Here is an 11,646-nt window from a genome sequence, read left to right on the forward strand (position 1 = left end):
CATGTCCCTTAAGGCATACAGCATCATAAACGAGCAGAATGCAGTTGGAGGAAGAATGAGACAACAAAGCACTGCACTTAAGCACCATTGTTTTGTGAGGTCCAAGTATCCTTCATGGGCGAGTAAAAGCCGAAGTGAAAACAAGCATTTTCAAGGTAGAAACTGGAGGTTTGGTCTCAGGTTACCCAAGTCATATTAATGTGATCTGTATAAAGCAAGTAACTGCTGCAAGCTGCTACTTCTGCTTCCCACAACACAAACTTTCTCAAACCAGTGGAAACTGCTTTGTTTAGAGTCAGAGAAGCAGTTTGTTCCAACCAGAGCTCTTCCTCCTTTTTAACCAATGTGCGTGTCTGTGTCTATTTATTTATAGATTCTTCGTGTGTGGGCATATAATTTGTATTTATCCATCCAGCACCAGGCAGGACTTGGTGTTACACAAAGTAAGAAGGGCAGGTCCCTGCCTCAAGGAACTTTCAAGCTACACCTAAACCAGGGGGAGGCACCTGATTTGCAATTGCTTCTCTGCATGCATGGTGTTGGTATGACGCTGCAGGTTTACACAAAAGTAATTCCCACTGTGTTCAGTGGGACTTGCTCCAAAGAAAGTGAGGACTGCAGCCCTAGGGTGCCCTCCCATGGCAGAAAAGAAGCCCTACAATTGCATTCCCCAGCCAGCATTTACTCATGAGTTGAACTGCGCTCTTTGTTACATGAAGATAAAGAACTATGAGGCTGTGTGAAAAGCTTCCCTGAAAAAGGAAAAAGGAATTTGGAATAAAGCCAGCACCTGAGTTCAAACAACTCACATATTTTTTCCTCATGTTCATCTTGCAGGTTTTTCACATCACTTTTGCCAAGAGTAGCTTTTGCCACTGGAACTAAAACTCACTGGCCCAAATGTTGCCCTTAAATGCAGTAATATTTTGCATTCTTGCTGCATGGTTAACACTGATGAATTGGCCATGGAATATGAAGTGTTCTCATTGCTCAGTCGTGTTTCTTTGGACGTGACAGCTATGCTTGCCATGAGTCAACAGCACAAATGCCTGTTGTTCTTTTTTATCTAGAGGTATGTGTTGAGGCATGTCTCACTGATTCCACACTGACAGGCAGTTTAAACCAGGGTGATTAAATAGAGTGGGATTTTGGTCTTGAGCCATGTTTAGACAGGAGCTCCTCACGTGCAGCTTTTGTCAGCTCTTTGTCTCTCGGCCTCAGCTCTAGGATGCAGAAAATGGGTGAAAGGGGTCTGCCTGTTTTGGAAAAAAGATGACAGGCACAGCTAGAATGTGAGAAGCAGGATGATAGGACTGGAAACCTCCTGCTTGGGGACTTCTAACCAGGGGCAATCTAGGTACTGAAAGGATCTGTGCTCGGGGCCACACCAGAGTCAGGAAATCTTGATAGCAGCATGGAAGAATTACATTCAGATTCACACAAAAGACACTATGTTCAGTCTCAGCAGTTTTATTGGGAAACACCCAGGTAACCTGTCAGAGAAAACCAACAGTGCTGTTGGGGAGTCAGTATACCAAACCAACTACAAGCCTTCTAGAGCTTATAAAGAGTTTTTATAAGTTGTGGTCCACATGCACAGTTTCAGGGCAGTGATGAGATTCTGAGTGGGTGAGAAGGTGAGGACAAACATCGAGGGATCATAGACATCAGGAAAAACATTATGACACATGGAAGGCTTGAGTAATAGATAACAAAACAATCAGGAATTACAGAATTCTGACAGGTTCAATATTTTAGTTTTTACACTCAGAGATACAACATTCCTTAAGACAAAGTATGAGTTGGCTAGGCATTTTTACATTGCAAAGGAAGCACAGCTGCCCTATTGCTTGCAGCAATGCTTCAATTCTGTTTTGGCTGGGCAATCAGGAGTTGCAAGTGGGTGAATCATTTGCATAGCTTTGGGCTGCTTTTCCTTTTCCTGGAGAAGGAACAAAAAGGAAAAACCCTGCAGATAACCCTGTAGGGGAGAGAAGACAGACAAGGCTATCCATATTTTAACTTATAACATATAACTTTAACTTATAAAACGTATAACTTTTATTTGGGCAACTCCAACAGTAACATGAATTTGCATTTGCTCTAGCTTCTCAATGTGTGTGTTTGGGGTTGGATGCTGTTCATTTAGGCTCTTTGAATGCTCCCTGCACCCCAAGCTTGTGCAGTTTAGTAAATCACAGACATAGGAAGGGCCTTATAAGCCATCCAACCTCCCCCCACCAGCCCCCGCTTGATGCAGGAGACTGTGCAGTTCTGTTCTTAAACACACACACACAAGTGCACAAAGAGTTTGTTCGAGCCTGGGATTCACCACAGAAAACTTGCCCCGCCTAAGAGCAGCTTGATCTCTTTCTCCCTGGGTAATATTTGATCTCAAATGTCAACCTTCATTGCACTTTGCAGAGCTGGGGATGGCCTACTCTTCAAGGGTTGGATTACACTGTCCCAAGCAGCTGGAACAGGAGGTGAGACATAAGAGGAAAGTGGGAAGAGGAGGATTGAGAGAAAAGCACGGCTGGCCTTTAATACATGACAGGTCAAATTTAACCTTGCCACCTGCAAGTCGTGACATGGCAGCACATGGTGCATTAGGATGCACACATGCTTTGTACATATGCACCACATTTAAGAATATATTCCCTCTTCATGGAGAGCATTAAGCTTTTGAGAACCAACAGATAATCTCAAAAACAGCAAATGAGCAAGACAAAGTTCAAGCAAGCAACCCAACTCCAAGTGGTTTTCGTAATTGTATTTCTGGATGGTTCCCTCCTGGTCCCAAAGTTTGCAAGTGTTGACACTGACATATTTGCTAGTTCAACCCAAGATGATCTGATTTTAAAAATACTGCAAACAGCAACGTGCCCATTATTGGTGAACCTGTGTGATGAACTTGTGGGGAAGAGGCAAAGAGAGAAGAGGCCTGCCTCTCGCTCTGGGAACCTTTGCTTTATTTTCGACAAAGCATTCTGAGAATCCAGTAGGCCACTGCGGTCAGGCTGGCGTAAATAACTGCATGAATGATAATGCAACGGAGGCTTTTGATGCTGAGTGGAAAAGGTTTGCTGCAGGAACCGTTAACCAAATGTAGTTTGTTTCCTATGTGAGGCTTTGGGCTTTTCTCCCGATTACTGCCAGCCCAGCTCAGAGTGTTATCACAGCACACAGAGAGGATCCGGGTTGGGGGAAAGGGATGGCGTGCCAAGGGAGGCTAAAATTAGCCTCTGGCTTCCAAAGGAGTGAAATTTAGCCTTGCTCTTTGCCATGCACACAAGCAACATGCTGGCAAAGCGAGACAACTGATCTGGGAGGGGACGTGACCCGCAGCGGTCCTTTCCTATCCATCATCAGGTTTTAGCCAGGATCAAGTTGGACTGGGACTCCATTAATCCCACAGCTCTTTCCACCTTCAGCCTGTTGGATGATCTGTCACGATTCTTTCCAGCCATTTAATGATGAGTCACGTTGAAGGACAGCTACTGGCTGTCCCCACACCTGGCTGGTGTGTGAGATGAGACGTGACCCCTCCCCATCCATCTGAATGTGGCAATCCTTGCTGCCCGCCATGCAGCCCCAACTTGACTCTACAAGGGCACCCGAAGGATGCAGGGGGACCTTTGCCCACTTTGATGCAAAACTCCTTTCAAGCGAGACGCTGCAGGCAGGCACGGCTCCACCCTCTGAGCAATACTGCCTTTCTTGGTCACAGCCAGTTGCCAGCCTTCTGTCACACTGTAGCATGGCCAAAAACCGAATCAAAGGTTGGGGTTGTCCCAGTAAGGGCAGGCCCATTGGCTCTTGGCCAGTTCATCCACTCTGTTAGACCCCTGTGAGGAGGGGATAATGGTAAAAGATTTCTTCCTCTTCCTCGTCCTTGTTGCAGCAGCAGCAGCAGCAGGATTGGAAGCACAATCCATTCCTATCAAGAGCAGAAAGAACAGGGGCAAAGGCCATCCTCATACTTCTCCCACCCTGCAAAGGAGTGAGGCAGATGATTTTGGCCATCAAAGCCCTTTGAGCCAGTCTGCAAGGAGAGCAGGCTGTGGCACGGCCAGGAGACCTCGTGGGGTCTCCCCTCCCCTCCCCTCCCCTCCCCAGAACACCCCCTTAACAGCACCTCCGAGTCGGTCTTCCAACCTAGGGTCAACAGAAAGGGCCTGCTGTGTGGCTGGAGAGACAGAGCGCTGACTTAGAGCCCTAACTCTGACCCCGGTGAGAGGCTCCAAGGTCGGACCTGGGCGCCAAAGTCTCCGTCTTCGCCAAGGCAGGCTCAGATGCCCAGGATGACATCTTCAGTGTCCCTTGGACTGAGGGAGAGACTAACGGGCACGTGCAAAACTCTTCGTGTGTCATGTCTTGGCCCCCTGGCAGCTAAGCTGAGGAGCTGGCCACCTTCACTAGCAAAATGCCCTCTGCTTGCTAGGCGAGGCAGCTAGAGCTCGTGCCGGTGAATCAACGGAGATGAAAGACATGATGGCATGGCAGTTGAAGTGCAACCCGGGAGAATGTGGGGTGAGGTTGGTTCAGTCATCACCTCCACTGGCCCACTTTCTATGTTTAAAAGGAATGTGCAAAATGAAACCTAAGGGACAATCTGGACCGTCGTTTAAGGGGGGACAAAGAACCCCTGATGGATACCCATCCTGGGAGGATTGCAGAAATGCTGTGCTTAGCAACTCAGGGCGGAAATGATTTGGTTTCCACACTGTTCTGCCTCCAGCTTGGCTGTTGCCCTCTCCAGTCCGCTATGCTTGCAAATCTAGACTTAAACCAGCCCTGCACTTCAACATTCACTGGAGTGACCAGGTGAGATAAGCCCCGGAAGGGCCCTTCGCAAGAAAAAAGGATTGCTTGCCCAAAGGGGGAGCCACTGGCACTTCCAGCAGCTCTGCTGCCCCTTATGTCCTCCTTGTCACTCTCAGATTGGCTGGGACAGTTGGGTTCAGACAACAGCATAACCCACTCTCAGGGAGGAGTGTGGGTTGAACATGGGTTGTCGCTGGACCACAGGTTATTCTCTTGTCTGAACCCAGCTTGGCTAACCAGCCATGTTGGGTTGTGAACTGTAGGTTGTTCATGGTTTGGTATCTCAGGTTCAGACAATGGGATAATTCATGATGCAACGACAAGTACAGTTTAATGATAAGTCAATCAATACTCAACCCCTGAGTGTGCATTGCCACACTATCTGAACCCAGACATTGTCAACTTCATGCTTTATTCTCCAATACACTTCAAGGAGGCACACCCAACCAAGAATGAGTCTCTGAGCATGCACAGAGTGGTTTGTTGAACCCAATCTAATAACTAACTCCCAGCATTCGCCTTTTGATTACCCCTGCGGCTCCCCTCATTCTGGAGGTGGGCAGACCTCTTCTCAATCCATCGCACCTCAAGCTGATCGCCCCAGCCCCCCACAAGCCACATCATGTAGTCAAGGGCTGTACCAGGGTTGGCAGGCTTCCGATTTGTCCCAACCTGGTCATGACCTGTGTGATGGCCCCCTTCCGGAGCCTTCTCTTACTGAGGCTGAGGGGCAAGGGAACTGCCTTGACCAAGCACATGGGGGTCCAGTCAGCAGGCTTGAGGGGGGTCCGCCCCTCCCCTAGCTGGAAATGCCAAGGATGAATACCAGCTCCCGCCTCCTGGCTCCTCCCCCGTTGCCGTCAATGTTTTGATTGCACCTCCTGCATCAAATACCGCATGCAGGCAAAGAACAATCCGAATTTGTGACCTGGCTTTGGGGGGGGGGGGAGTTGCCCGGCGTTCTGCCTCCCCTTCAGCAAAGGGGCTACGGCATCAGCTGTGTGAAGGTGCATGGGAGTGGGGCAGAAACCGGGCCTATTAATAGCTGGGGGCACCTGGTTGAACTCTTTCCCAGCTTTGGCAAACAACTCAGGCAGCTGCCAGGGGCCAAGCGGTCCAGTCACGGGCGGCTCAGTTGTGCTCCACCAAAAGGGCGAAAGAGCGTCAGCTGAGGGGTGACCTCCGTGCCTCCCACGACACTCACAGAGGAAATATTCACAGGGTCGCCAGACCTCGGGTGACCTGGCTGTGGGAGTGCAGGCCAACCTGTGCAACCAGGGGAGGGGGCACCCCAGACCTCTCGGACTCCAGGTCGAGGCCTGTTGGGACAAGAACCAGCACATGACCGCTGCCGTCCCGCTCCAAATGCTGCCCTGATGGGTGATGAGCAGGGACAGCAAAGAGCCCCAGGAGGGCCTTCTGGACCTGGGTGCAAGTGGGTGGGGGGCTGAGACAGCAAAAGCCTGGGCACCGCTTGCAAGGGCTTTCAAAGGGGACTGGGCAAGGCCAAGAAGGACAGGCTCTCCGTGGCTCCCAGTCCTCACGGCTCTCTGCAGGACCAGAAGCGCCATGCCTAGATACACCGTTGCTGGGGAACGTGGGTAGGAAGATGCTGTCGCACCCCTGACCTTCCTGTGGGATCCCAGGGCAGCGGCTGTGGGAAGGGGAGGCAGGGCTAAATGCCAGAGCCTGGCTGTTCTGATGCGCACACTCTTCCCCGGTGCTGTGGACTTGGGCGCACAGAATTCAGCTGGGTCTGAGCCAGCAGTGGCTGTCCAGAGAGAGATCTTGCGTCAGGGGACAGCTGAGCGTTACTGCCCCAACACAGCATCACGCGGCACCACAGAGCAGGGGCAGTGCCTCATCAGGAGTCATAAAGAAAGGGGTGAAGACTGACCTGGCATCACAGCAGTCTTAATAGAAATCTACGGTGTGACCACACTGAGACCTCTGGGCATCATCCTGGCCACCACAACAGAGCTGGAAATGTGCCAAAAGGGGCAGCCAAAATGATCACAGCCACGTGAGCCAAGGATGCTGGGAGCTATAGTCAAAATCTTAGAGAGCCAGGGTGGCCTAGTGGTTACAGCATGGCCTTGGACGGGGTGTGGGTATTCATGTCCCTACTCACCTGGGAAGCTCACTGGAGGACTTTGGGCCGGCCCCTGGCTCTCAGCCTCGCCTTCCTCTCAGGGTTGTTGGCTTCCTCGCAAGAGGGAAAAAGCAGGATGGAAATATGTGCGATAAACAAAGGGCAGTACGAGGAAGGCAGGCTTAGCAATGGCACGGGCCTGGCATGGGTTGGCCCAGGGCTCCCGGCAACCTCTCAGCCCGGCCTTGAGGGGCTCAGGAGGAATAATGCTGCCAGATGTGTGCTGAAAAATTCAGAAGTGGGTCCCCACACATGTGTGCTGGGGCTGCTGTTGGGGCCCGGGGTTTGCAAGGGTGCGCCCTGCTGCTTCACGGCATGGAGCACGCCTGCTGAGAGCGTTTTGTTACATGTGTGGTGCTCTCTCTCTCTACATATATAATGTAAACTTAAAGGATGTAGCATGCAAAGTGTCCCTTGGTAAACATTTGGTTTACATAGATTGTGCATTTTCATGTTATGCCATGTCTAACATGCCAGACAAATTTTAATTATTTTAATTTTAATTTACAGGGGCTTGTATGCCACGCCATATTCCAGTATGGAGGTTCTGCAGGACTGAAGCAGGAAGAATGGAAACAGATTAAGGAATAACACAAAATACGGAAAACCAAAGCCAAACCCAACTGTGGCTGGTTAGTCCAGGAAGGGATGCTTCCACTTCCAACCCTCCCTGTGGCTTCCCAGTCTTCTGAGCTCTTCCTCCCTGGTTCTCCTGCCACATGGCGTCCTGGCACAGCTGTGCACCTGTACAAATGTGCCAGAGGAGCGGAAGTAGTTGCTCCTTCCCTATTTTCAAGCAAGCAAGCAAGCAAACACTGGGTAACAAAGCACAGATGGAGTGCCTCTCAGTCCACCTGGACACTGCACTGAGCCTCTGCGGCCGTCTGCCAGGCAGCAGCCCCACAGGAGACCTGGAGGGGGGCAACAAGGGGGGCCCGTTCAGTGGTGGCCTCCCAGCTTTGCAACAACCACCCTGCTACAGTCCTTCTGGTGCCAACCTTGCCATCTTTTTCAGTGCTATGTCACGACAGCCGTTTGGATGGAGGCATTAAAGATCTTCTTGGTGATGCTCTTCCTTTGCTGGGTCTTTTTCCCTGTATTTCTTAACTTTTTTAAAATCAATGTTTAATGCATGTTTATACTGCTGTTTTTATGGTACTTGTGCTGTATTTTACTGTTTTATTTTACAACTGTTGTAAATCTCCCTGGGAGCTTCCATTATGGGATGGCACAGAAATAAACAAACAAACAAACGTGACAGCGGTAATAATGCCCGCCTTGAGCAACAGAGCCCACTGTGATGGTTCATCCGCGGGTGAAAGGGGTCAAGAAATAACAAGGGTCATCTATCAAGCTACGAAGAGACCAAGGAGGGGTCTCCGCTGGAGGCATGTCCCTTGTCCACCCTTGGAGGAAGGGCAGCAGAAGCCCTTTCTCCACACCTGGACACCGACAGTGACCCTGAGCAGCCGGGCTACTTCCCTCGAGCGCATTCCCAAGATCCCCAGAGACATTCCCAGTCTCGTTTCCAAGTGTGTGAGTGAGAAAGATCAGCAGCTCTGGGGAAGGAGAGGCAGATCATGTGCCCCATGCTCACCCCAGGGCGCGTCCTGGTGCCGGGGCTGATATCCGAGGCCATCAGATCTGCTGGGGTGGCACCCTCGAGATCCCACAAAAGACATCCCGTAACCTCTGGGCAGAGGCTGACTAAAAGCACGCACACATCCACCTGCTGATCTGTGGGTCTCCTGCATTTCCCTTGACACTGCTGTCCGTATGAGACACGAAGGGGAAGAGAACACGTGGGAATTCGTTTGGAGCCACACACCTTCCCTAAACAAACGGCAAAGGTGGATTATTTATTTATTTAAAGCATCTGTATGCCACCCAACTGTGCCACAGCACCTCTGGGTGGCTCACAGTTCAGCGCGTTATGTGTGGCTTGCGGCAGGTGCACGGATCTCTGGGGCCTGATCTACTCGGTGTCCGGTTGAACTGGAGCTGAAGGACGGCCAAGGGGAACAGCACCATGCATGGTGGAGCAGGATGCGAGCGGAGCCCAGGGAGGCCTTCGAGATGCAGCTGGGCAGCCCTCCGTGAGGGGCGGTTCGATCTGGAGCCCTGCACTGAGCAGCGGTTGGGCCCAGTGGTCCTCTGGCCCCGTGCAATTCCACTCATCTATGATTCTGCTCCTCAGCCCTGAAGTCACCTCTCTTCCTGGGAGACAAGGCAGGTGGCGGATGAGATTATCCGAACAAGGGCGGCCTGGCCTCAGTAGTCTACTGAGTATGGCAATCTCTAAACTGGATTACTGCAATGCACTCTACGTGGGGCTGCCCTTGAAGATCCTTCAGAAGCTGCAGCTGCTGCAGAACGTCGCAGCCAGATAATAATCTTGCTGGGGCCAAGAGGTCTGAACTTATAAGACCAGACCTGCATTGGTTGCCTGGATGCTTCCAGTCCCAATTCAAGGTGCTGGTCTTAACCTAGAAAGCCCTACATGGCTTGGAAGACAGGAGAGCCAGTGCTTCATGGAGATCCTGGGCTGTGTGGACCAAATTCTGACTCAGCAGGAGCAGGTTTGATGCTTTTGTGAAATCATCCCTGCACTTGGAACCTTGTGGACTGGAGTCCCAGTAGTGTATTAGCACAAACAGAACTTTCCAGGTTCTGTCTCTGGCAGCTCTGGAGCCCTGGAGAGTTGTGGCCAATCAATGGAGACAGTCGTGACCTGAAGGCTCAAGCATCTGCCCCAGAAAAGGTCATTCCATCCCTGCCAACGGAGCCAGTCCTAGCCCACTGTGGCAAGGCTGTGATGTGTTTCTTCATTCATATGATCATTTCCAAATAGCTGACAGGGGCTCCAAATCCTCTTGCCACTTTGTTTCTGCCCTTAAGGACAGGGATTGCAAGGAAATAGGGAATTCTTCCCTCAAGTTCTTTTTTCTGTTTCTTCACTGCCATCTACTGATGAAACTGTGTAGCAAAGTCACAACTGGCAAATGGAAAAAGCAAAGGCATGGAATAAATTTCCTGTGATTAAAATACAAGCAAACAGCATTTTAGAATTATTGAGCTATTGTATTGATTGTATGTTGTTGTTGTTGTTGTTAGTCGTGAAGTCATGTCCAACCCATCGCGACCCCATGGACAACACTCCTGTCCTCCACCATCCCCTGGAGTCCACCTAAGCTCACACCGACTGCCTCAATGACCCCATCCAGCCACCTCATCCTCTGCCGTCCCCTTCTTCTTCTTTTTCCCGTCAATTGTTCCCAGCATGAGGCTCTTCTCCAGGGAGTCCTTCCTTCATCAGGTGGCCAAAGTACTTGAGTTTCATCTTCAGGATCTGTCCTTCTAAAGAGCAGTCAGCGTTGAACTCCTCTAGGACTGACCGGTTTGATCGGCTTGCGGTCCAAGGGACTTGCAGGAGTCTCCTCCAGCACCACAATTCAAAGGCCTCAATCCTTCGGCGCTCAGCCTTCGTTATGGTCCAGCTTTCACAGCCATACATTGCAACTGGGAAAACCATAGCCTTGACTATACGCACTTTTGTTGGCAGGGTGATGTCTCTGCTTTTTAGTATGCTGTCTAGATTTGCCATAGTTTTCCTCCCCAGGAGCAAACATCTTTTAATTTCTTGGCTGCAGTCCCCATCTGCGGTGATCTTGGAGCCCAGGAAAATAAAATTTGTCACTACCTCTATTTCTTCCAAATCTATTTGCCAGGAAGTGAGAGGACCGGATGCCATGATCTTAGTTTTCTTAATGTTGAGTTTCAAGCCAACTTTTGTGCTCTCTTCCTTCACCCGCATCAAGAGGCACTTTAGTTCCTCTTCACTTTCTGCCATGAGCATGGTATCATCTGCATATCTGAGGTTGTTGATATTCTTTACAATCTTAATTCCAACTGGTGATTCATCTAGCCCCGCCTTTCTCATGATGTGCTCTGCGTATAAGTTAAATAGGCAGGGCGACAGTATACAGCCTTCCCGAACTCCTTTCTCAATTTTGAACCAATCAGTGGTTCCATGTCCAGTTCTCACTGTTGCTTCTTGACCCGCATATAGGTTTCCCAAGAGACAAATAAGATGTCTGGTATTCCCATCTCTTTAAGAACTTGCCACAATTTGTTGTGATCCTCACAATCAAAGGCTTTAGCATGGTCAATGAAGCAGAAGAAGATGTTTTTCTGGAGCTCCCTAGCTTTCTCCATGATCCAGCGTTTGGTAGCAATTTGATCTCTAGTTCCTCTCCCTCTTCGAAATCCTGCCTGTACTTCTGGTAGTTCTTAGTCCACGTATTGCTGGAGCCTAGCTTGCAGGATTTGGAGCATAACTTTGCTAGCATGTGAAATGAGTGCAATGGTACGGTAGTTTGAAGATTCTTTGGCACTGCCCTTCTTTGGGATCGGAATGTAAACTGACCTTTTCCAATCCTGTGGCCACTGTTGCGTTTTCCAAGTTTGCTGGCATATTGAGTGTAGCACTTTTACTGCATCGTCTTTTAAGATTTTGAATAGCTCAGCTAGAATACTGTCGCCTCCACTAGCTTTGTTGTTGCTCAGACTTCCTAAGGCCCATTGGACTTCACATTCCAGGATGTCCGGCTCGAGGTCAGTGACCACCCCATCGTGGTTATCAGGGACGTTAAGCTCTTTCTTGTCTA

Source organism: Varanus komodoensis, unplaced genomic scaffold, assembly GCF_004798865.1.
Source record: "Varanus komodoensis strain SLA01 unplaced genomic scaffold, ASM479886v1 scaffold99, whole genome shotgun sequence".
Lineage (NCBI taxonomy): Eukaryota > Metazoa > Chordata > Lepidosauria > Squamata > Varanidae > Varanus > Varanus komodoensis.